The 21,469-nt window shown below is 38.6% G+C and overlaps 1 protein-coding gene across 3 annotated transcripts in view; it reads left to right on the top strand.

Moving 5' to 3' along the window:
- LOC104997073 (chromosome unknown open reading frame, human C3orf67) overlaps window positions 1-21,469 on the top strand; it is a 262,189-nt gene that overhangs the window by 213,263 nt on the left and 27,457 nt on the right. The gene's annotated exons all lie outside the window — the stretch shown is intronic.

A 21,469-nucleotide genomic window follows, 5' to 3' on the forward strand; every position in this document is an offset into this window, starting at 1 on the left:
CAATGCTATTCTCCCAAATCTCCCCACCCTCTCCCTCTCCCACAGAGTCCATAAGACTGATCTATACATCGATGTCTCTTTTGCTGTCTCATACACATGGTTATTGTTACCATCTTTCTAAATTCCATATATATGCATTAGTATACTGTATTGGTGTTTTTCTTTCTGGCTTACTTCACTCTGTATAATAGGTTCCAGTTTCATCCGTCTCATTAGAACTGATTCAAATGTATTCTTTTTAATGGCTGAGTAATACTCCATTGTGTATATGTACCACAGCTTTCTTATCCATTCATCTGCTGATGGGCATCTAGGTTGCTTCCATGTCCTGGCTATTATAAACAGTGCTGCGATGAACATTGGGGTACACGTGTCTCTTTCCCTTCTGGTTTCCTCAGTGTGTATGCCCAGCAGTGGGATTGCTGGGTCATAAGGCAGTTCTCTTTCTAGTTTTTTAAGGAATCTCCACCCTGTTCTCCATAGTGGCTGTACTAGTTTGCATTCCCACCAACAGTGTAAGAGAGTTCCCTTTTCTCCACACCCTCTCCAGCATTTATTGCTTGTAGACTTATGGATTGCAGCCATTCTGACTGGTGTGAAATGGTACCTCATAGTGGTTTTGATTTGCATTTCTCTGATAATGAGTGATGTTGAGCATCTTTTCATGTGTTTGTTAGCCATCTGTATGTCTTCTTTGGAGAAATGTCTATTTAGTTCTTTGGCCCATTTTTTGATGGGGTCATTTATTTTTCTGGAGTTGAGCTATAGGAGTTGCTTGTATATTTTTGAGATTAGTTGTTTGTCCGTTGCTTCATTTGCTATTATTTTCTCCCATTCCGAAGGCTGCCTCTTGATATAAGTGAAAGAGGAGAGTGAAAAAGTTGGTGAGAAATAGATGAAAAAGCACCAAAGAATAGATGCTTTTGAACTGTGGTATTGGAGAAGACTCTTGGGAATCCCTTGGACTGCAAGAAGATACAACCAGCCCATCCTAAAGGAAATCTGTCCTGAGTATTCCTTGGAAGGACTGATGTTGAACCTGAAGCTCCAATACTTTGGCCACCTGATGCAAAGAACTGACTCACTTGAAAAGACCCTGATGCTGGGAAAGATTGAAGGCAGGAGGAGAAGGGTATGACAGAGGATGAGATGGTTGACTGGCATCACTGATGCGATGAACATGAGTTTGAATAAGCTCCAGGAGTTGGTGATCGACAGGGAGGCCTGGCGTGCTGCGATTCATGGGATTGCAAAGAGTTGGACATGACTGAGCAACTGAACTGAACTGAACTGATGTCAATGAAAATCATGATAAAAATGAAGGTCTCATTTTCAATAAAATCTGTGTAGCTTTCAATTAAACAGTGATGTTTGTGCTAATGAAACCCTGTCTTTGAAGGGGGCAATTCATCCTTAAACTACTGGATGTATGGCCTTTTCTTCCTTCCTTCCTTTTTTCCCCCTGTGATATCTTTCTCTGTACATCACAGGTTTGGAGATGGAAAGTGAGAATCTATTCACTGGCCACTAGCGTTGCAAGAAAATTCCATTTTGGTCAGTACTTTAACTTAGTGAAGGGTGCAGTTACTTTGTATTTTACCATTTGCCCTCTTCTGACCTCTTTCACAGTACTTTTATTGAAACCTGAAATTGCCTGCCTTTTGGAAATACTAGTAAGTCACATTAAGAGTCCAGAAAGTTTTAGTTTCTTCTGCTGAAATAATAGAAGAAATGGGAAACAAACAAGAACAACCACCATGTGACATTCTCTCAATTTGCTTGTAATCTTCTAAATTTCAGTGCTAGCAAAAAAGAAAGATGCAGCAAGGCATACAGTAAATGAAGATATTATGTGTTAGAGAAGGAATGAATCTGTCACTTTGACGGATTGTAAGGCAAAGAGCAGATTAACAGATTACTCATAGTCAGAAGGCAGCTCAGCGTGAAAAATGTGCAGGAAATGATAAGTGTGGGTTTGTGCTGATTTAATGATATTTTTAAACTACAATAACACTCTGGTAGTATAATATAATAAAGCACTTTCCTTGCATTTTTAAATCATCAACATATTTCCAGTTTGACCTTAAAAACATTTTGAACTGTTCTCTATTAAAATATGTAGCTTTCAAATTAGAAAAAAAAAAATACCATCTAAAATATCACAGCAACAGCCTTACAGGAAATATTATTGGCTTTTAAAATCAGTTCTTTCTTAAACTAGCATTTGTAATGCAAATTTTAATTATGTTTTAAGCACACTAACACCACATGCCCTTTCTCTTTGGGCATTTAAATCACTTAACAACAAATTGTTTTCTTCTAACAGCCATTTCCAGTGAAACACTTTGTAGATGCCACTACCAAGTGTGGCCTTCGTATTTTCATTGCAGGTTTTTAGTTCTGCGATTAAGATCATGACGTACTTATGAATAAACCTATTAATTTGTCCACAGATAGAAGATAAAAGTAGTTCAAATTTGCACTGAATGCTCTTGAATCATAGCAAGAAATAAGATGAATTACCTGCTTTATTTTGTATTATTACAAATATTTCTCAGAAAGCAGAACTTTTTAAGAGGTTTGTACTTTTATGTAAAAAAAAATTGAGATTTGAATAACATACCTTAGTTAATTTGACAAGGATGAACTGCCATTGTCAAGAATTTTCAGAGTAAAATTTCTGTAATGCACCTAAATGGTTTTTACTCTAATATCATCATCTTCAAAGCCTAATATAAAACTTGATTTGTTTCCTATTATCTTCTCTCAGCTCAGCAATGATAACTTTTAACATAATTAGGTATAGTGTAACTTGTAAGGGAAATGTTATATTTTCTGTCTAAGCACTTGTATCTAACCCAACTGCAAATAAATATACTAATATTGCATGCCCAGTGCTTCAATCCCAGACATAATTATGACTCACATTATGTTTTACATACATGTGAAGTGAAAGTTGCTCAGTCATGTCCGACTCTTTGTGACCCCATGGACTATACAGTCCATGGAATTCCCCAGGCCAGAGTACTGGAGTGGGTAGCCTATCCCTTCTCCAGCAGATCTTCCTGACCCAGGAATTGAACCAGGCTTTCCTGCATTGCAGGCAGATTCTTTACCAACTGAGTTATCAGGGAAGCCCCTCTACATATATTCAGTTCAGTTCAGTCGCTCAGTCGTGTCCAACTCTTTGTGACCCCATGGACCGTAACACACCAGGCCTCCCTGTCCATCACCAACTCCCCGAGCTTACCCAAACTCATGTCCATTGAGTCCGTGATGCCATCCAACCATCTCATCCTCTGTCGTCCCCTTCTCCTCCTGCCCTCAATCTCTCCCAACATCAGGGTCTTTTCAAATGAGTCAGCTCTTTGCATCAGGTGGCCAAAGTATTGGAGTTTCAGGTTCAACATCAGTCCTTCCAAGGAATACTCAGGACAGATTTCCTTTAGGATGGGCTGATTCAATCTACTTGCAGTCCAAGGGACTCCCAAGAGTCTTCTCCAACACCACAGTTCAAAACCATCCATGCTTTGGCACGCAGCTTTCTTTATAGTCCAACTCTCACATCTATACATGACTACTGGAAAAACCATAGCCTTGACTAGACAGACCCTTGTTGGCAAAGTAATGTCTCTGCTTTTTAATATGCTGTCTACGTTGGTTACAACTTTCCTTCCAAGGAGTAAGCGTCTTTTAATTTCATGGCTGCAGTGATTTTGGAGCCCAGAAAAATAAAGTCAGCCACTGTTTCCACTGTTACCCCATCTATTTGCTGTGAAGTGATGGGACCAGATGCCATGATCTTAGTTTTCTGAATGCTGAGCTTTAAGCCAATTTTTTCACTCTCCTCATTCACTTTCATCAAGAGGCTCTTTAGTTCTTCACTTTCTGCCATAAGGGTGGTGTCATCTGCATATCTGAGAGTTCCAGAAAAACATCTATTTGTGCTTTATTGACTATGCCAAAACCTTTGACTGTGTGGATCACAATAAACTGTGGAAAATTCTGAAAGAGATGGGAATACCAGACCACCTGACCTGCCTCTTGAGAAATCTGTATGCAGGTCAGAAAGCAACAGGTAGAACTGGACATGAAATAACAGACTGGTTCCAGATAGGAAAAGGAGTACCTCAAGACTATATATTGTCACCCTGCTTGTTTAACTTATATGCAGAGTACATATAAGTACATATAAGTATCCAACGCTGGGCTGGATGAAGCACAAGCTGGAATTAGGATTGTCAGGAGAAATATCAATAACCTCAGATATGCATATGACACCTTTATATATATATAGGGAAGACCTTTATTCAGCATGTTTTGTACATTTCTCCTCTTCTCAAATATTAATACTCTCAACTTGGGCTAAGTTAAAAAGCTAATGTAAGAAGTAGTATTCTTCTTGGTATAAATTCTGAAGTTTGTTCAGCGACAGATATGTGCATGATTTCTGGCCTCCTTGCATGTGCATGGTCTGTAGTGGTTACTAACGCCGTTTGCCAGATAGTCCCAGCTCTCCTAGTCCCAAACACATTGTTGGATTGCACTTCTAAGTCCACTTCGTTTTGTGTGGAGCCAATTAGCCTAACTAGTTCTAGCCAATGAATTGTGAGCAAGGTGACTTATGTTATTATCTGGGTAGAACATTTTATTGTTTTCTCCAGAGTTTTCTTTTCCTCTGACAACTACCAGAAACATTCAAAATGGTGGTTGTTTTGTCAGCCTGGTTGCTAATGACTGTGAATAAAGAGTTCTCTTGCTTATCTGTTATGGACATTTAACATGAGCAAAAAATAAACCTTTGTTGTTTTAAGCCGTTGAGATTTGGGGGGTGCTTTGTTATCAAGAATAACCTAGCCTTATTCTGACTGACACAGTTGGTAAATATGACATTGAATACATTTTGTCACTGGAAATATGGGATTTCATATATTTTCATATTTGAAGATTTAGGAACTTGTTAAAATTGTAGAGATCAGTTATGATTCATTGACATAGAGTAGAATATGTGGTTTTAGGAAGTGATACCGTGTACTGGTCAAAAGTACAGTGAATGGAATGAAAATGCCAGCTCTGTATCTTTATGAAATTATTTCTCTAAACCTCAATTAGTTTATCTAAAAAGATAGAGGTTATATTTTAATGTCTAACTTTGTAGTGCCATTGTCAGGATTAAATGAGATAATATGCATAAGGAGTTTTAGGCAGCATCTGGCACATATATTTTCATTAAATGGTAGAAAGTGATTGTAGTGATAGTAGGGATATTATTAGGTTGTTAGGAATACAGTTGCTTTGTTCGTAGTGTTGCTTCCTAAGCCCCTCTTTACTTTGCATTCCAGGATATCTAGCTCTAGGTGAGTGATCACACCATCGTGATTATCTTGGTCGTGAAGATCTTTTTCGTACAGTTCTTCTGTGTATTCTTGCCACCTCTTCTTAATATCTTCTGCTCCTGTTAGGTCCATACCATTTCTGTCCTTTATCAAGCCCATCTTTGCATGAAATGTTCCCTTGGTATCTCTAATTTTCTTGAAGAGATCTCTAGTCTTTCCCATTCTATTGTTTTCCTCTATTTCTTTGCACTGATCACTGAGGAAGACTTTCTTATCTCTCCTTGCTATTCTTTGGAACTCTGCATTCAAATCGGTATATCTTTCCTTTTCTCCTTTGCTTTTCACTTCCCTTCTTTTCACAGCTATTTGTAAGGCCTCCTCAGATAGCCATTTTGCTTTTTTGAATTTATTTTTCTTGGGGATGGTCTTGATTCCTGTCTCCTGTACAGTGTTACGAACCTCCGTCCATAGTTCATCAGGCACTCTGTCTGTCAGATCTAGTCTCTTAAGTCTATTTCTTACTTCCACTGGATAGTCATAAGGGATTTGATTTAGGTCATACCTGAATGGTCTACTGGTTTTCTCCACTTTCTTCAATTTCAGTCTGAATTTGGCAATAGGAGTTCATGATGTGAGCCACAGTCAGCTCCCGGTCTTGTTTTTGCTGACTCTATAGAGCTTCTTCATCTTTGGCTGCAAAGAATATAATCAGTCTGATTTTGGTGTTGACCATCTGGTGATATCCATGTGTAGAGTCTTCTCTTGTGTTGTTGGAAGAGGGTGTTTGCTATGACCAGTGCATTCTCTTGGCAGAACTCTATGAGCCTTTGCCCTGCTTCATTCTGTACTCCAAGGCCAAATTTGCCTGTTACTCCAGGTGTTTCTTGACTTCCTACTTTTGCATTCCAGTCCCCTTAATGAAAAGGGCATCTGTGTGTATTAGTGTAGCTTGAATCATTTTCTAGTACCCATATCCCTCTGGTGGCTTGTCTTTGGTCACCTTAAACTATCACCGTCTTTTCCCTAGACCATTGATATAGTTTCCTAAGTGGACTGCCAGTATCCACATGTGCTTTTTCACCACAACACATACCCATTCCCTATAGAGTGGTCAGAGTAACCTTTTCTAAGCACAGATCTGACTGTGACACCCCCATATTTAAACCCTTCGATTACGTTTCATTGTCCATAGGGTAAAGACAATACTCTAGATCCTTGTCCCATGCCTACTGTGCCAGTCTTACTTGGCACCGTTTTCCCTCTGGCAATTTTGCTTCAGCCTCACTGACCTCCTTTCCTTTTCTCACGTTTACCTGCGTCAGGGTCTTTGCCCATTGTTCCATCTTCCTAGAATATTTTCTCCTATTTTGCCTTCTACCTTACCTGGTTAATACCTTTCCATATATTAGATTTTGTTTCAAGTGACACTTCCCCTAAGGAGCCCTCAAGTCCCTATCCCTGTTTTATCATAGCACCATTTAACTTCACAGAACTTACATATTTTTGTGATTATCTGACTGATTTTAGTGTCACCATCCACACTGAGACTCTAAAAGGGTAGTAACTCTATTTTTGCCCATCATTGCATTTCATAGCAGTATCTGACACAGAACTGGATCTTGGTAAATACTTGTAAAAGAGATACTGCTGTCTAAACTACCCTTAACTATCAAGATCATTTTTAATCTCAGCTCTGTTATCAGTCTATGACACACACATTTGTGTGTGTGAGTGTGTGTGTGTGTGTGTGCATGCTCGCATGTTAGTAGGTCAGTCATGTCCAACTCTTTGCAACCCCTTGGACTGTAGCCTGCCAGGCTCCTCTGTCCATGGAATTCTGGCGAGAATACTAGAGTGGGCTGCCATACCCTTCTCCAGGGGATCTTCCCAACCCGTAGATCTCCTGCATTGCAGACAGATCTTTACCATCTGAGCCACCAGGGAAGCCCCAACCTATTCTGTCTCAGCTCAATGTTTTCCATAATTTTGAAAATTACATTCACTGACCCAGCAGAACATTTATTACAGATATATGTTATATAGTCCTCCATTAAAGAACTTCTACCAGGTTAATATTGATCAGCAGCTGATTAAAATGATATGATTATAGGGGAAGAAAAAGATCCTTTTTTCCTCTACACCCCTAGGTTCTGCAGTGGGCCCTAAAAATTAAACTGACAAAAGACAGATTTACAAAAGAAAAGCATACAAACTTTATTTATGTGTGCTTTACACATACACATGGGAGAAACTCAGTAATGAGTAAAACTCAAAGGGGGGATTCAAACTTGGAACTTATCTAGCATCTTAACACAGAAAAATAAATCTGTAGACAAGTAACACAACAAAGGAAAAGGGGTTTAAGCTTTAGAAATAGTAAACTATGTGAGAGTAAATAGATGGGGGAACTAATGGAAGATAAGGGTTGTTTTAGTAAAATTTGTTATGTAGATTCCTGTCTGTACTCTGTGTGGCCTGATAAGAGTTTCTCGTGATTAAATCATACCCTTACCAGTAAGGGCACCTTCCTCACAGTAAATTTCTGCCTACTTTTGAGTGTAATGAAAGAGGTCAGAGAACACCTCCTGAATCTATTATTTCTCAAGTGTCTTCAGCTCAAAATAATCAATATGCCAAAACAACACCTTTTGGGTGGTGTGTTAGGAACCACTATATGATGAATCTAAAGTATTTAAATTTACGAACAGGCCGATATCATCATGCTTTTGATGCCTGGTAATTCAGTCACTAGCGTGTGATTTCTAGGATGTTATGATTCACACCCACTATCTCCCCTCCTTTGTCCATAGCGGACATTACATTGCTAGTGGATCACAATCCTCTTGCCCCTGGGCCTCACCGTAAACTTAAATTCCTTCTTAATAAGGTACCCCAAACAATGCTATCACTCAGAATTAGCATAGATTTATGATCCATTTGTCTCCTTTTAGCTAGAATTTCCATTATTCATTTAGTCAGCTCGATTATCAAATGGAATTTATTCCTAGTTTTATGTGACACTCCCTAACTCTGAAATTATTACCATACCACTATCCCCTACTTTAAAAGTCATCCATCTTCTATAAAATTTTCCTTGACTGAAGTGAGATTAGGACTGCTTTTCCTCCACAACCCTAACTCCGTTCTCCACATCAACCATAATGAAAATCCTGCAATGTTAAATGACAGGCACGATATATTTTTAAATTAATTAACATGAATTCTGCCTGTGGCAATGGCAGGCTTGGTTGTTTCACACTGAACTTCCTTCTGAGAACAACCAGAAAAGCCAAAATATGAGAATCATCTGATTGAAGCCACTGGCAAACCTCCAAGGCAGTGAGAATTTATGGAGCCCTGCTCCAAAAAAGAAGGGAAGCCAGGAAAGGCAAACCTGCATGTTGTGACACTTTTCTCAGAAAGTATTCCACTTCAGTAAGTAGTCGCTGAGAGGCTGGGGAGCTGAACATAGCCTCCGACAGTCTCATGGGCTTGGGGGACAAAAATTGGAGGCTCCAAAGTGCCACACCCTAGACAGCAAAATTAACCAAAAATAGACCAGTTCTCTGGAGGACTCAAGACACATTTATTTTGAACCATTCTAATCACTGATAGCTCTCTGACCGCATGCTGATTGCCTACCAGAGGCAAAGCAATCACACCTAGAGGAAGAAAACAACTGAAATAGAATGTGAGTCACATATATAATTTAAAATTTCCCAGTAACCCATTTAAAGTTTAAAAACAGGTAAAATTAAGTTTAGTAATGTATTTTATTTGGCCCAGTGTATCCAAAATATGGGGCTTCCCAGGTGGCTCAGTGGTAAGGAATCTACTTGCTAATGCAGGAGACCTGGGTTCGATCCCTGGGTTGGGAAGATCCCTTGGAGGAGGAAATGACAACCCACTCCAGTATCCTTGCCTGTAAAACCCCATGAACAGAGGAGCCTGGCAGGCTATAGTCCATTGGGTCACAAAGATCCAGACACAACTGAAATGACTTAGCACACATGCACGCACTCATCCGAAATATTATTAACATCTTTTGAACATGTAATTGTAGATGAGATCTTTTTTTTTTTTTTCCTACCAGCTTGTGTTTGAGTAATGGGATTAGGTGGCTATGAATTAATTGCAGCAGATTAACAGGAGAAAAGGTTTATTACACATACATGTGAAAGCATTCAATAAGTAGTTCTCTGAATAGCCAAAGTAAGGGTTTATATATAAACTTAATAAGGGGGATTTGGGAGTGGGTAGGACTTCAGTGGGAAAGGACAGAAGATTCTGATAAGGCTCTGTTTACACAGTTTTAGTAGCTTAAGGTCAGATGCCATCCTTAACTGGGGAGTACCAGAGTTAGGGGTTTGTAGCATCTGACTCTTGAAAAGCTCTGTGTTAGTCAGATAAGGGAAAATCATAAAAGATTTATTTCTGCATCTGTCCATATGTTTTCAGTTTAAAGGAGTCTTTATGCCTATCTGGTTGGTTGCTGCTCTCTTCAAAATCAGTATAAAATATTGTATTAATGAGATATCTTACAATCAGTTTTTCATATAAAGTCCTTGAAATCCAGTGTTTGTTTAATATTCATAGCACATTTCAATTCAGACTAGCTCCATCTCAAGTGCTCAGTTATAGAGGGCAATTTCAAAGAATAGGTTCATGACCTTGAAATAGGAAAAGATTTTATAAACAGGTCTCAAATTTCAGTAATCATAAAGGAAAAATTGATAAATTGGACTCTATTAAAAGTAGGAACTTATTAAAGGATACTACTTAAGAGATAAAATGGCATGCTACAGAGTGGAAGAAGACATTGCCAATAGAGGAAGGACTCCAAAATATATATGTCTAGAGTATATGAAGAGCCACAAATCAGTAAAAGGCAATTCAAAAGAAAGCAGAAATGGCCAAGAGACTTGAACAGGCATTTCACAAAAGAAGATATCCAAATAGCCAGTAAACATAGGAAAACGTGCACAAAAAACTCATTAAAAATCAGAAAAATGCAAATTAAAATACACTGCGATTCCAGTATATCCTATCACAATGACTTGGGATAGACAATATTGGTGATTTTGGTCAGTATACCCAGCAACTGGAACTCAATACTGCAGGTGGGAGTACAAATTGGTACAACTACCTTGGAAAACTATTTTGACAGTATCTCTTTAAGCTGAACATACCATATCCTTCTACCCAGCAGTTACCTCCTAGATATACAGCCAGGAGAAAGCATACATATGTGTACCCAGAGACATGCATAAATAATGAGGACATAATCAGACCCCCAGAATTGATAGAAAGGTTGCTTTAAAGTGAAAACATTTGAGCTTCAGAGATACAGAAAGAAATCTTATCTGAACTTTCCTTATCGGACTGAAGCAGAGCCTCCTGAAAATACAGCTGCCATTAAGGTGTCTTGAAGACAAACTGCCCATTTCCAATAGCATCAAAAAACTCAGTAGAACCTTCCATACTTGCGCACTGAAGCCCTAACACCCACCACACCCAACACTCCTGCAAACTTTGTCAAATTGGCTTATAAACTTTCATCTCTGGCTATTTAATGATTTACTTATTGAGAAACTCTCATGTACACATGTGAATAAACTTTGTCTTTTCTCCTGCTGATCTGACTGTCATCAGTTAATTTGCAGAAATCCCACCACTTGACCCGAGTTGGAACAGGAAACTTTTCAACATAGACACATTCATGATAGCCTCAAATTGGAAATGACTCAGTCTCCTTCAACAGTAGAAGGCATAAGTAAACTGTCATATACAATAGAATACTATTTATGCTCAAAACCACCAGTGAGTTTTACAAATACACTTTTCAGGGAAAGAAGCTAAACAGCTGAGGAATACATATTGCATGATTTCATTCCTACAAAGTTCAAAAACAGGCCTATTAATTGGTAGTTTTAGAAATCACCATCTGAGCTACTTTAGGGGAGCAGGAAGTGTAATTAGGAAAAGGAGGGAAGCTTCTATTCTTGGCCCAGCTGATGGTTATAGTAACTTTCAGGTCATTCATTGAGCTGCACATTTATTATTTGTGCACTTTTCTGTGTGTATGTTGTATTTAATAAGATAATTTATTGCTAAGAACCATTAGTGTAATTCTTAATCTGATAATAGTCAGTTTGCTCTTTCTGGTATTTGAGTGTTTCTGTACCTTCCATCCTTTCTGATGTTCAAGTGTTTCTGTATCTTCCTGCTAAGCTTACAGTTTAGCATGTAAGCTTTCTATGGAACAAGGACCATCTTTAGGTTGAATAGAAACTGGGGTAACACCATGAGTAATAATAATGGTGATAATGGTAGCCTGGTGACAGTAAAGAATTATCACCCTCCTTGACAAGTCCAATTTATGCATTAGAATGGTCCCAGCCACAAAAGAAATCTGATTATTTCCTCCCTATGTTTTAAAAATAGCATCTTACCATCATATTTGATCAAAAGTCCGTTTATCACCCAGATCAGCATCCTATCATAATATTTTTATTAACCGAAATGTTACAATTAATACACCCTGCAACTACTGGAAAATAAATTGAGTCAACTTAAGATTCTGTCAGCTTTTTCCAGTTCTTTATTTTCTTGTGCAGCCACCCAACACTGAGGGAAAATTAAATTGTCACTCACCTCACAAAGCCTTCTTTTTAGCATATCATTGTTTTATTTGACTAGTGAACATAAAGGAATAACCAAACTTTGAAAAGAAAATGGAAATCAGTACATAAATATGGCATCTGATAATCTGACACACTTAATGATGAAAATGATACCCTGTAGTTATTCTTTACAAAAGCCCAGAGAGCTAAATTAGAGCATTAAATTAAACCCCACCTACTCTTTCTGCACCATTAAGTCCCAATCATTCTGTAGAAAGGTTTAGATGGTTTTATTTTGTATTCTAATTTTAAGGCAATTATTCTCTAGTTAAAGTTAGAAAAGGCTGCAAAGTTTTATGCTGTTGATTTGCACAAAGGGCTTAGTTACAAAGCACTTTAACACATAGTTGTGTTATGACTCTCTAAAAGGTGTTATATAAAGTTGAGAGTGACTCTTTTTCTGTAATTTCAAATAACAATAGCTACTAACGCTATTACTATTACTACACCTATCACTATTCACTCCATTTCTGTAGCAGGCGCTAAGTGGTGAGAGTTTCCATATGCTGTATTACTTTAGTTAATCCCTACCACAGCATGGTGTTGTCAGTCCTATAATTCCAATATTCCAGGTGAGGTGACAGAGGCACAGGGTTTAACCCCAAATTTGCAAAGCTAAAAGGAAATTTAAGGTCAAAGCAAAATCTGTGCAGTTTAAATTGCGTGCTCTGTTGGTACCCCTAATAGATGCGTCACCCCTAATGCTGAACACTACACCCAGTTGTCAGTGCATTTTCCACGTGGATTAAATAAATGTTCATCCAGAAATGCAGCATAGGAACATGTTAGTGTTCCATTCAGTGACCAACCAAGCCTTGCTGGTTTTAGGGAATCAATCCTAGAAGTTGAAGTGGTCGGTCTAAAAGAATGCATTTTTTTCTATTTGATTCCCATTGCTTCCCCTTTACTCCTTGCACAGTGCTCTGCACATGAAAATGCCTGTGGATTCTTAGCAGTAGGATTTCCCTTGTAAACAGTTTAAATGTGAATTTAATTTGTTCATCTGAGAAGCCTAGTATGGTTAGAAATATCCATCTCTGAGAAATGACTCCAAATCAGATATTCTGTGGTTCTCGATCTCCTTGTGCATTTGGAATCAATCCATATGCAATAGGTTGGAGTTTTCATGAAAACCTAGCACCTTAACTCTATGCTAGAGCTGTTAGTATGAAATACTCATTAAATCTTCATTGTAAAAATTTTAATAGCATTTTTTGCTATCTGTAGGAGAGAAAATACTTTTTCCCTCTACCCTCCCAAGTTCTCCTGCAAATTAGACTGACAAAAGACAAACTAACAAAACAAACAGGAAAGCAAACCAACAAGAGCTTCCTAACACTTATGTAGTGTACGTACACATGGAAGAACTCAGCGATGGAACTCAGAGGAGTGGTTAGAACTTTGGCTTCACAGCATCTTAACCAAAGAACAATAAATTTTTTAGCAAAGTGGTAAGACAAAGAAAAGAAACTTTGAGACTCTTAGATAGCAAATTGTGGGAGGGTAAATATATGGGGAAACTAATGGAAGGGAGGGCTAGTTAGTAAAGTTTGTTACATCTTAATAGATTTCCTCTGGTGCCAACTCTGATTAGAGTCTAGAGTTGTCTCCAATGATTAAAATCATCCTACCCATCCTGGAAGAAATGGGGTGAGTAGATTTTTTCTTCTGTCTGTTTCTTCTCATTGCTTTCAGGTCAAGATAATCATTATGTCAAATTGGCATATTTTAGGATTTACTGAACTCCTTCACTTCTTTATGAATATATAATATATATTCTTTTTCTATATATATATGTATTTTTTACAATGTATATATATATATATATATATATATTGTCTCCACCCCTAACTGTAAGCTCCATGTAAGCATGGACTGTGGCTTTGTCACCACTCTGTTGTCAACACCTACAAGTGAGGTTTATGGCATTCAGATATTTTGAATGTCCCCCAAAGATAAGATAAATCTGTTATTTGAAGAGACAGTTGTTTGCTCTGCATCTTCAAAGATGTTTATTTGTAATGAAAAAATCCTCATTCTATGTGTATCCTTCTGCTGTAAAATAATATTCAAACTTCCCATAGAAATAGGTTCTGAAGGACTTCTTGAAAAACACCATAACCTTTCACAGTTTTGCACTGCCATTTTTTTTTTTTTTTCCTGTTTGGAAAATACACTCAATAGATGTCATTCACCTGTACATGTTTTGGTGAACTTGAGTCAGGACCCTCCTCATAAACCCAACAAAAGCCCAAAAGTAAACTCTAGCCCACCCTGGGTCTCAAGCCTGTCCCAAGACTGGGAGTGAAGGAAGGTTTATATCGCAAAGCACATGATGAGAGTTGCCCATAGGAAAGAAAAGCTAGGTTCTCAGAAGAGATCGGAGAAGGCAATGGCACCCCACTCCAGTACTCTTGCCTGGAAAATCCCATGGACGGAGGAGCCTGGTAGGCTGCAGTCCATGGGGTCACTAGGAGTTGGACACGACTGAGCGACTTCACTTTCACTTTTCACTTTCATGCATTGGAGAAGGAAATGGCAAACCACTCCAGTGTTCTTGCTTGGAGAATCCCAGGGACAGGGGAGCCTGGTGGGCTGCCGTCTCTGGGGTCGCACAGAGTCGGACACAACTGAAGTGACTTAGCAGCAGCAGCAGCAGCAGCAGAAGAGATAGCAGAAAAGTGTGTTCTGCCAACCAAAATCAAAACTATGATTATACGTACTAATGGGTAGACTTTAGCTCTTCCACCAGCTCGCTCTGTACATTTTCCCTCCATGCCCTATGTACTCTTTCCTTTCCATTTCTCTTCAAGAAAATGGGAATGGGAATGGTAGTAAGAGGACTTTGAATTATTTTCAATATAATTTTTAGGGAAGTCACTGACATATCTCCATAACAAACCTATTTTGGTAAAATTATACATGACAAATATAATATATGATTGCCACACACTAGTTAGCAGCATTTAGCAGTATTACTAAATTTCAAGCACAGAAAAAGAGAATTTTACCCTCCCCAAAAAAAGATTGAGAATTACTGTTTTAACAGATAAAACTCCAGACTGCATTGCAAAGATCTGCCACACAAAATCTAATCATCATTTTATAGCTATACTACTACGGTTTTTAAGAGCAAGAAACAAACCATTAATAAGGCAATCTTGCATGAGACATTTAAATTGACTTCATGCAAATAAAATAAGCAAATTGAATTTTCCAATTTACTCATTAGGCACTATATAGATGCATTTTGCATTCACATCTTAAAAATGTAATAAGAGAAATTTCATCTCTGTGTGTCGCATGTGTCTGTTCCTGCTGAATTCCATACCAACTTGGATGATATTAAACAGAGAAATCTCACATCACTTCTTTTGTCTTTATTTTATTAGTATGTGGTCTTTCCAGGAGGTTGATTTTTTTTTTTTTTGTCTTAATTGAAGCATTCTGAAGTTTCTACACATTTCTATTTATATGAAACTTCTGGCATGAAAGTATCAAGGGAAAAAATTGAAATATTCATTCCCATGGTCCTCATCATAAGAAAGAAAGTTTTCACTGTTTCCTGACCTGACTTTGAGTATTTAGGGAAAATGCTCAATTTGTAGCTTTTAGCTAATGGCACTACAATGTCACACTCTCTGTTTAACATTCAGCTTTGTTAATCAAGAAAACCAGATTGGCTCTCTGCATGTTGATTAAATTGATTACAGCTGTAGGCCTTGATAGCATTTTTTTCAAGTTTCTCTAATTAATCAGACAATGCTTGATTAGTTTTTTCTGGTTTGAGGAGATAAACTGACTTCCTTGAGAATTTTCACCCCAAAATTATTCCCCTCCAACAAAAGGTAAAGGATAAGTGAGTCACTGCTTAGTTTTCCATGACGTTAAGACCTTTTATCTTCCAGTAACTAAAAAAAGAAAAGAAACTCTTTGAAAAGCTGATTAAAACATAATTTTAAATTTCTTTTCACACACTCCCATGACTATATCTCCTAAAATGAGAAGAGGCTATGTGTTCCCTCTGAGCTCTAAGCCAGGCCTCCCCTCTGTGGTAGAGCATCTTTTGATTTTTCCATTGTAACTATTCTTTGTCAGGTGGTATCAGTGAATTGTCAGACCTGACATTGCTAATGTCAGCCAGGAACCATTTTGCTTTCATACCCAGGCTAGTGGATGATGTGTTAAAAATAATAAGCCACCACCTATTTTTTTTTAGTCATATCTATAGCATTAAAGCTGCTGTTGTTTATGCAAATGAAATCTTGACAATTTCCAGGAACTTTACCAACATTTATAAAGACCCAAAACGTTCTGCTTTCATTGCTGAAGTTGGTATTTCCAATGGGGAAGGCTGCTAGGATCAGCTCAGATGGTGTGTGTTGGCATGAGGAAGGCACCCCATTTTCTTCCCTCCTCCTCCATTGGTTGAGAGACCAATTGAGACTTTTGTTTCCAGTAAGCACCTGTCAACCTAAAGCACTTTTTGGTAGATATTTTTAAGCTGTGTTTCAGAGGAGTTTTCTTATAGATGCCATCAAATTGGAAGCTACTGAAGAACAAGAATCTGCCTTTAAAAAGAAAAGTAATTTAAAAAACATTCAGCCAAAGTAGAAAAATAGTTATGAGAAATAAGTCTTACTCTTCCATCCCCAACTTCACATTCCTCCTCGCAGATTAACAGTTTCTTGTGCACCTTTCAGAAACTTTCTATGCATATACAAGAAAATATGTTTTGTTTATGTGTTTTTTCATACTGTTCTGGAATCAAGATTGCAGGGAGAAATATCAGTAATGTCAGATATCCAGATGACACCACCCTGATGGCAGAAAGTGAAGAGGAATTAAAGAGCCTCTTGATGAAGGTGAAAGAGGACAGTGAAAAACTGGCTTAAAACTCAGCATTCAAAAAACGAAAATTATGGCATCCGGTCCTATCACTTCACAGCAAATAGATGGGGAAACAATGGAAACAGTGACAGACTTTATTTTCTTGGGCTCCAAAATCACTGTAGATGGTGACTGCAGCCATCAAATTAAAAGATGCTTGCTCCTTGGAAGAAAAGCTATGATCAACCTAGACAGCATATTAAAAAGGAGAGACATTACTTTGCCTACAGAGGTCTGTATAGTCATAGCTGTGGTTTTTCCAGTTGTCATGGATGTGAGAGCTGAATGATGATAAAGGCTGCTGCTGCTGCTACTAAATCGCTTCAGTCGTGTCCGACTCTGTGCGACCCCAGAGACGGCAGCCCACCAGGCTCCCCTGTCCCTGGGATTTTCCAGGCAAGAATACTGGAGTGGGGTGCCATTGTCTTCTCCGTGATAAAGGCTGAGCACCAAAGAATTGATGCTTTTGAAATATGGTGCTAAAGAAGACTGTTGAGAGTCCCTTGAACTGCAAGGAGATCCAACCAGTCAATCCTAAAGGAAATCAGCCCTGACTATTCCTTGAAAGGACTGTGCTGAAGCTGAAACTCTAATACTTTGGCCACCTAATGCGAAGAGCTGACTCACTAAAGAAGACCCTGATGCTGGGAAAGATTGAAGGCAGTTGGAGAAGGGAACAACAGAGGATGAGATGGTTGGATGGTATCACAGACTCAATGGACATGAGTTTGAGCAAATTCTGGGAGATGGTGAAGGACAGTGAAGTGTGGTGTGCTGTAGTCCATGAGGTTGCAAAGCATCGGACACCACTCAGCAACTGAACAACAACAATGGATTTTTTGACATAAATGGGATAAAACTGTGTACTCTTCTACAATATAACTTGATTTTTAGATTTTTACTGAATAGGTTTTTTAACCTCTTTCTAAATTTTCACATGACAATCAAAACATTCTTCATTAGCCGCTGGATATTATTTAATTGTTTGGATATATCATAATATTTTCAGCAAGTTCTCTGCTTCTAGATGTTTCAGGGGTTTCCAGCTTTTTGTTACTGTAAACAGTGCTATAGTAAATATCCTCACACACATATCTTTATGAGCTTGGGCAAATATATGTTTACAATAAGTTTTTTTTTTCATTTTATTTAATTTTAAATAGTTATTTATTTTTGACTGCTCTGCATCTTCATTGCTTTGCACAGGCTTTCTCTAGTTGTGGCAAGTTGGGGGTAGTCTTCAGTTGCAGCGTGTAGGCTTCTCTGGTTGTGGAATATGGGCTCCAAAGCACACCAGCTTCAGTAGTTGTGGTCCACGGGCTTATTTACCCTGAGGCATGTGGAATCCTTCCAGAACAGGAATGAAACTCATGTGTCTTGCATTGGCAGGTGGATTCTTAACCACTGGACCACCAGGGAAGTCCTACAGTAACTAGCTTCTAACAGTGAAATTACTTGGTCAAAGGTAATTTTGATAGGTATTACCAAATTGTTCACTAATTTACATCCCTTCAGCTCATACTGAGTATCATCAAACTTTAGAACTTTTGCCAAGCCGTAATGTGTCAATAGTATCTCATTTTAATTTGCATTTCTATAGCCATATACATGGCCAAGTATCTTCCCCTATCTGGAGGAGACAGGAGCATTTCTATCTTTTCTTCTCACTTGCCTATTCATGTCTTTGACTACTTCCCTGTCTTGTATTTGTTCAGTATCCTCATATATCCAATACACTGTTGGGCACAAGGATACTCAATAACTATTTGAATTTAACTTATATAACATATGGGACACACAGAAAGAAGCTAGAACTTTCCTTGTTAGAGTGTTAAGGTCCTTGAAGTATACTGCCATTTCTAGAGACCTTCACTCTCACAGGATTACAAAAACAAGATATATTCCTGGGAGATTGCTGTGTATTACAACAGCAGATGGATACAGTGGAAAGTGAATTTTGTCAAGGGGAAGGTTCTGTGTTCCTCATATGTGTTTTCAAACACATGTGAACTAAACTTCCTAAATGAAATTGTTCTTTCTTTCCTAGATTATCCAGCAAACTTCTAAATGACTTTTATGGCCCCTCTCTTATTCCCCACCATCCCATTCTCCACACAGACGCCACCATGATGCTTCTAAAATGCAAATCCAAGATTCTTCTGGCTTAAAAGCCTTCAGTAGATTCCCAGGGCCTTATAAATAAAGTAGGAATTGCTTAGCTTGTCGTTCAAAACCACTGCCTTCTTCAGTATTGTTGTATCTCCTCATTCAGCACATGTGTAAATACCCGTTGCCCATCACTTCACACTGCTAGAGGGACCTCAAACGCTCTACACCGTTCTACTGTGGTGCATGCCATTCCTTTTAGAACACCCTTCCATCTTCTCTTCTCTGTCTTGTGACCTCATTCTCGTACTTCAGAAGGAATCCTTTCATCAGTTTTGATAAACAGAAAAGTCCTTATCACAGCCCTCCTCCTAAGAGGTTCCCTGGGCTTACCTCTGTTTAGCAATAGTTACTTTACTGTCTTATAAATGTTGGTCTTAACAGACTGTCTTCAGGAAACTGATTTCCTCAAGGGTAGGAGTCATGTCTTACTCCTCAATACACAGCACAAAGTCTGCAGCACTGCAGGGGCTTGATAAACATCTATTCAGTGTAAAATTATAAGGCAGCTAAGCTGATAATAGTGTGGAAAAGCCTTTTTTCCATGTTGTTTCAAGTAGATGGGATATTACTGTCACGTGTTATAGTTATATTTGATGGCTGATGCCTGGATTTGTGCCTCCAGAGTTGAATTACCTGCTATATCTAATGAGTCAATGTCTGTAAAATAATCTCGAGATGATATGTCATTAATATTTTCTTAACCTAAGGGAAAATACTGCCAAACTGGAAAGATATTCAGTTCTGCAGAGAATGTATAAAGTATTTAGCAGAGTAAAATAAGATAATGATTTTTGTGATTTCTTATAGCACTGAACACTTAGGGAAGCCGGATTCTCTTTGTTTTATGGGTTTTCTTGCAAAGACATGGGCAGGAGAAGTCATTTTGTAGAGGCCAGAAGAAAGAATATGATTTTCCTTTTGTATGACTGTTTGCTACATGTCTAAATAAACCTGGGTTTACATGAGATAAAAATACAGTACTTGTTTACATAATGCGTTTCCCAACTTTTGCTGCAGAAGAGACATAGTCCTATTCCAGATGTCACCATAATGTAAACATCCTCTGGGAGCACTTTTATGATGAGAGAGGAAGAAGTATCTGGGAAGAATCATTCTCATAATGTTCTCAGCTAGCTGCCTTTTATGACTCCTGTTATTTCTCCTACTGCTCCCAGGGTGTGTTCTCCTAACCTCCTCTCTGGTTCTTCCTCAGAGAATGATCCGTTTTCCAATCTTTTCACTCTCACTTGTATATCTTTCTCGTATAGCCTCAGCCTTCCTACAAGAATTTGTTCATTCATTCATTCAACAAACATTTATTGAGTATCTGTATCAAACCAAAGGTGAAGAAGACAGACACGATTGTCTGCCTTATGGATCTTACAGCCTGGCAGAGCCCCTGTGAAGGACACCCTCTCTCTCTGTGGATTCTGCCCACTGTTCTTTTCTTCTCCCTCGGGGCTGAGGGTGATGGGGGGAGATGGCGAAAGCCTTGGAATTCTAGACTATCCCTTTGGTTTCCCCATTCCCACCCTTACCTTTGTAATAAGCCCTTTCTTAAACCCTCCTCATATCATCCTAATTTGAGTGTACCAAGTGTTTTCTGCTGGAACGTTGACTGATTTTAAAGCTGCAGTAGAATTAGAACTCAGGCAGGGATTCTCTGAAGTAAAATTTGAGACAAAAGATGGAGAAAGTAAACTAGGTTTCTTAGTCCATTTAGGATGTTATAACAGTATACCATAGACTTGGTGGCTTATGAACAACAGAGATTTATTTCTGACTGTTCTGGAGGCTGAGATGTCCTAGATCAAAGTCCTGGCAGATTTTGTATTTTGTGAGAGCCCTCCTCGTGTTTCATAGACCGCTATCTTCACACTGTGACCTCATATGGCAGATGAGTCAAGACCCTCTAGGGCACTAAATCCCATTTGTGAGAGCTCCATTCTCATGACCTAAGCACCTCCCAAAGACCATACATCCAGACACCATCATAGTGGGAGTTAGATTTCATCTTGTGAATTTGGAGGTGATGTAAACATTCGGTCTATAGATTAGGCTATTATGGGGAAAGAGACGAAGTAAGGATGGGCTCTCCCTCTGACGCTTGGGGGTAGAGTGGCGGTAACAGTGAGGGGAGGCACAAAAATATGCTGTAGAGATAGTAAGGATCGGACTATACAGAGCTTTAAGAATTTGGGCTTTTTGTAGAATTTGGGCTTTTGCCCTAAGAGAAAATTTTAAAAAGCTCGCTCTGGATTCAAGGGGGAGTCCAGATTGGCTGGGGGAAGATTGCAGGGGAGAGATTCTAAAAGCATAGAAGCAGATGATAGCAGATGGATGTGGAGCAGTGTCAGCATAAACAAGAGCTAAGACTGAGACCTGGTAATG

Source organism: Bison bison, unplaced genomic scaffold, assembly GCF_000754665.1.
Source record: "Bison bison bison isolate TAMUID 2011002044 unplaced genomic scaffold, Bison_UMD1.0 scf7180017864304, whole genome shotgun sequence".
Taxonomy (NCBI): domain Eukaryota; kingdom Metazoa; phylum Chordata; class Mammalia; order Artiodactyla; family Bovidae; genus Bison; species Bison bison.